This window comes from Nerophis ophidion, linkage group LG06, assembly GCF_033978795.1.
Source record: "Nerophis ophidion isolate RoL-2023_Sa linkage group LG06, RoL_Noph_v1.0, whole genome shotgun sequence".
NCBI lineage: Eukaryota > Metazoa > Chordata > Actinopteri > Syngnathiformes > Syngnathidae > Nerophis > Nerophis ophidion.
In genome coordinates, this window is record NC_084616.1 from 38,866,699 (window position 1) to 38,872,698 (window position 6,000).

Sequence of the window (6,000 nt, forward strand, 5' to 3'; positions counted from 1 at the left end):
TGGAAGAACATGTTCGCTACAACAGTTGACGTCACGCGCACGCGTCATCATACACGTCACCGTTCCGCGTCACCATTCCGCGACGTTTTCAACAGGATACTTCACGGGAAATTTAAAATTGCAATTTAGTAAACTAAACCGGCCGTATTGGCATGTGTTGCAATGTTAAGATTTCATCATTGATGTATAAACTATCAGACTGCGTGGTTGGTATTAGTGGATTTCAGTAGGCCTTTAAGTGTTGTACGAGAATACAGATGTTTTAAATTACATTTTTCTCTAAGATTATATTTCTCCTCTTTTGTTGAGAATAATTGTTGTATATTTTTGGGTGGCAAGTTATAGTTTGCTTTTTAATTCAGTGTCTTTGATTCAATAAATAAAGTACTTGCATGTTCTCTATATCCAACATTATGTATTATTCTAACTGATCTTTTTTGTAACACTGTTAGTGAATGAAGTGTACTTTTGTAATTATTTCCCCATATTTCTACACAGTAACTCAGATATGGTAACACTAGTGAGCAGTAGAGAATATGAAGTGATTTTTGGTCGAGAACATGTTTAGTTTTATTCATTATTGACGTGTTTCTTGCTACTTTATGTTGTATATTTTTTACATTAGATTTCCAGTTCAGGTCCTGGTATTGATCCCTGAGGTACACCACAGGATATATTTAGCGTTTTAGAAGTGTGTTCGCCTAGCTTCAAGTATTGTTTCCTTGTCGTTAGATAACTTCTTATCCAGTTTAAGATTAACCCTCTGATGCCATATTGTTGTAGTTTTTTGATTAAAATATTGTGATTAATTGTGTCAAATGCTTTAGTTAGATCCATAAATACCGCCGCACATTTTTTACTATCTATTGCATTGGTAATAACTTATGTAATTTAAATAAAAGCCATTGAAGTTGAAACATTAGCTCTGTTTCCATATTGGTTCTCTACGAGTATTTTATTTTTATTTATGAAACTCTCTAATCTGTTATTTAAAATGTTTTAATGACTTTAGAAAATTGTGGAAGTAAAGAAACAGGTGTATAATTTGTAAATAGATGTTTGTCTCCAGTCTTATAAATTGGTGCACCTTTAGCTATTTTCATTTTGTTTGGAAATGTACCAGTTTGAAATAATAGGTTACTAATATACATAAATGGTCCTGAGATCTCTTCAATAACCTTTTTTATCGTTTCCATGTTGACATTGATCAGGAAAATATGTTTTAGAGGAATTAGAGTACATAACAAAATGAGCTGGAAACCAAATGTCAAGTACATACAAAATAAAGTGGCTAGAATTATTTCAAAATTAATCTTGAATCACAAAGCAATCCATAATCTGTACTGTTCTTTGGTGTTACCATACCTGAGTTATTGTGTAGAGATATATGGAAACAGGTATACAAGTACACTTAATAATATTTATCCATTCATCCATTTTCTGCAGCTTGTCCCTCTCAGGGTCACTGGGTGACTGGAGCTTATCCCAGCTGCATTCGGGTGGAAAGCGGGGTACACCCATTTGTATGCATTCAAGACATCTTTCTAGCACATCTGTATGTGGAATTCAACAAGGACACTGATGAGGTAAGGAACTTAATGCATAAACTTGGGTCAGTTTAAGAGGTATTATAAGCACATGGTATTCACAAAATAAAACAAAGAAGAACTGTAGAAGAACACTGCTTGATAACAATATCAGGCACTTTAATTGGATGGGGTAGGATCAAATAAGCTTTGCTTCTTCCTACTCGTTTTTGGACTTGTTGAATTGTTAAATGTTAGTGTGACTGTGCTGTTCATTTTTTACATGTTCCAAATATATACAGCAGTTGACTGCTTTTACGGAGTGTTACAAATTAAAAATATTTGATAATATTTTGATGGTGTGGTGTTTAGAACAGATTAAGCCACAAAAACATATGTGTTTCTCAGCTGTGGTCAGTATGGGCCGCAGAGGTATTCAGTTGTAAAACACTTTTCCACCACGTAAGGCAGTAATGTTAATGTCAAACAACAGAAGTCTGGAATTAAAGTCATAAGGAAGTTTCTTCAGCGCAAAAAATATGACTAAAGTGATGAAGCTGTATTTCCATTTGAACTGTAATCTTATTGACAGTTTATTTAACAACTATAACCCATCCCATCCATTAATTTTCTACCGCTTGTCCCTTACTGGGTCGCGGGGGGTACTCAAGCCTATCCCAGCTGTACACTGGCGGAAGGCGATGTACACCCTGGACACATTTACCGTATTTGTATTTATTATTGATTTAGTTAGAATTTATTTATTTAAGTACAACATAATTGTATGTAAATTTATGTTTCCATAGTTTTTATGATTTCTTTCTTTTGCAATACATTTGATTGGTATTTATTTTTGTAATCAGCCTGACCTACTCCTTGATAATAATATTTGTGATTATCACATTGCTTCATGTTATTTGACAATGTGTATCCGGTTAAACCCGCTCCCCTCTGTGCATGGCGCAGGCAGGGTGGGGGGACACACAAAGCTCTCAGCGCAAGTGACCAATCATTTGGTTTCGGTTTCAATTTACTTCAAACATGGTATAGACTGAGCAAAAATTTTACTCTACTTTTATCAAATTTGGATGGATTTATTTTACAAGCAAAATGTGATAAAAAGGGTTGAAATCCCTTTTCACATGTGCAACAGTTTTTTTTAGTTTTTTTTTTTTACAGTTGAACTTTTTATTTTAATACACATTTGCGAGTAAATTTGTCGCACCATACAGCACTGTTTGGGGGGGTGGAGAGAGGGGCTGTGAAAGATTCATCCATCCATTTCCTACCGCTTATTCCCTTTGGGGTCGCGGGGGGCACTGGTGCCTATCTCAGCTACAATCGGGGTACAACCTGGACAAGTCGCCACCTCACCACAGTAGACAAAAATGGCAACAAAATTAGCACAAGTGTTTGGGACACGTTTGGGGAGATTTTGAAAAGTTGGGCTCGCAGACCCCAGTTTGAGAATCACTGTTTGTTTGTTGTTTTGTTATTCCAGGCTCTGTAACGTTAATTTGTCTCTTGATTGGCTCCCTTGTGTTCTTGTTAATGTTGTAAGCAAAATACCAATGGCTCGCAATTTGCAAAATGTGCAACCGCATTTTGCAAATTTAATGTCAAATCAAATCATATGTTTATTGGATTCATCACTATACAGTGTACATCCACGACAGAACTACTGACTAAACTACTACCACAACTTGGTTTACTATTTATACAGTATAATAATGTAGGGTTACCTGGAACTTGAAATAGGTCACCCGGCCTGAATCCACACTTGGTAGTAGTTTAGTCAGTAGTTTAGTCGTGGATGTACATTGTATAGTGATGAATCCAATAAACATTTGATTTGATTTGACATTAAATTTGAAAAAGTGGTGGCGCATTTTGCAAATTGCGCGCCATTGGTATTGTGCTTACAACACTAATTTAATGTCGTTAAGTGCAGCGCAGTTTTGAGCAAAATGATGATGATGTGAGGGCATTGAGCGCGTACTACTGTTGTCTATACGGAAGGGGATGCCGCTACCCTTTTGAATAATTTGTGCAATTTAGACATTTGAAACGTCGAAAGCGACATAATTAAGGCGTTTACATGCGTTTTAAAAAGTTGGTTGTAACATAATTCATACAATGATTATTTCTAGAGCACGTATGCTTAGTATATTGACAGACACTTTTACATCCTTCTCTTTAGGATTTGGTACATTATACGTCAGGTGTATTCAAAATGTCTATGTATCGGAGGAAATAAAAAGTGAGCTGCCACGTCTTGATACAGCAATATCACATAGATAAAGAACATAATTAAGGAACCAAAAACACTGAATTTGTGCTGACGTCCATTTGTTGTGCTAATCAAGCTGTTAGCAGAGCTAGCTTATAAAGAACATTAGCAAAGACGTCTCATTTGAAACACTACAACCCATGGTGTGGAAATACCACAAATACGGGCATTAATTCTGTATAATATATAATCCTTGTAGATGTGTCTTTTTTTATCAGTGATAAAAGTTGAGGGAAAAATCATATGACCATCGCAGATAATTGTGGCTACAGTAAGCATAAACAAACTAGTGCACAAGCAACAATGGATAAACTGCGACCTCGCCTGACTGTCATGTGTAAATCCCAACAATTACGGGATACAAATAAAACAATAATAAAAAGTATGTGTTATTTCGTATTTACCTGAGAGCTTTTAGGGTACAAATGTCTCACCACAGACTTGTTCCGCACTGCAACAAAAAACCAGCGATGCAGCACTTTTTCCGCATTGGCACTTTCAAAATAAATCCGGCTTTCCGTCCACCCCCCAACACGGTGTACATGTCAAAATAAAAGCACATGTGCGACGTTTAGAACCATAGAAAAAAAAACATTTGTAACAGTTGGCTATATGAATTAATACTGTCGGAAATTTTGCGTATTTAATGTTGTTTGACAGATATACAAATATAATTCACAAAATTACTTATAAAGCTACAGTATGTGCAACTGCAGTCATCAATTTATGCCCTCTATTGGGATTATTATAAAATATGTTTGAGGTGGCGACTTGTCCAGGGTGTACTACGCCTTCCGCCTGAAAGCAGCTGAGATAGGCTCCATAGACCCCCGTGACTCCAAAAGGGACAAGCGGTAGAAAATGGATGTATGGATGTTTGTAACTGCAAATACAAATTCATATATAAACTTGATCTTTTTTATTGAATTTTTGTACAGTTTGTCTCTCTCAGTTAAAGGAGCCATATGTTAATAATATGGTAATGCAATCCCGGTTAAAATGGTTTCGTCCTCTCCCCTTCTCCATGACTGAGGTTGCCGTATACTCATCCAAATCCAGCTCGATCGACTGGGCTACTCCAAGGAACTTCAAACAATCCACTGCCTCTTACTGGGGGTTGAGGTGCTAGCACCATAATAGTTGAATACACAAGCGTTTTGTCAATAAAAAATCTCTAACCAATACAGTTTTACATAGAATTTAGGCTATTTTTTAGGAATAACTGTTTACAATATCACAACAAATGGCAATCATTTGGTTATTGTCAGTTGGATCAGAAAACAAACACTAAAACGAACTACAACCAACGCTAGCAAAGGTGAAAATAAGTAATGTACGCCCAAAACTAAAGAAGAGACATTTTACCAAGGTATGCCTATTGGCAATGTTCCCTGTAATTTTTCATGTGTGTGAGCAAACGCACACACACCCTGAGCATTCAGTAGAATGCAGACGTGCACACTGTGGCCATACCATGCAGCAGCACATTTGTCTCAAACCTGACATAACTATTTAAATGTCTCATTATTATAATCAAGTGACAATAGTAATTTTCATGAGATTATTTTTCTATATACATGATTTGTCCTACTTAAATATTGTTGTTGGGTTTTTTTTTTATCAGCTATGCACTTTCGTATTTTATGCCTGGGTGGGGGTCCTGCTTTGGAAAGATTGTGTACCCCTTTCAGAGATTCCATTTAGTTCCCCTAAAACCTTCACATGTTGCATGAGAGGAAGTGTTTATTAACTTTCTGTCTGTAAAATAAATAGTTTTATTAGCAATTCTGTATACTTGTAACATAATTTCATGATTAATATCCAAAAATTAACATTCTTAATAAATGACAGTAGAATAGGCACACCGATTGAAGAGTCATAGTAAAAAGACCCGAAATTTACACTTAATGTGTAGTGTTGGAGTTGTCCAACTTTTTGTGTGGCCATGAACGCACCTGTGGCTAATTGCCATAGTGTATGTGTTGGTGCAGGTGAGAGAGAGCAAGCGGCTGCTGTTGATATAACAGATGACAAAGAGGTGCTTTTGGCGTGGTTTGTATGGTAGACAATGACCAGTTTTGCTCGATAAAAGTATTTTACGCATTTTTTTGGTGTGGTTATGGCCGACAAACAATTTTGTTGAATAAAGGAACTAATGGAATTCCTGTCCTTCTTAAAGTGTCT

The 6,000-nt window shown here is 36.1% G+C and overlaps 1 protein-coding gene across 1 annotated transcript in view; it reads right to left on the reverse strand.

Moving 5' to 3' along the window:
* Positions 1 to 4,336, reverse strand: part of arhgap1 (Rho GTPase activating protein 1) — a 34,257-nt gene extending 29,921 nt beyond the window's left edge. The window contains exon 1 of the mRNA XM_061903685.1: positions 4,221 to 4,336. The gene's annotated coding sequence lies outside the window, so the exon portion shown is untranslated. The remainder of the gene's footprint in view (positions 1 to 4,220) is intronic.
* Positions 4,337 to 6,000: the final 1,664 nt, after the last annotated feature.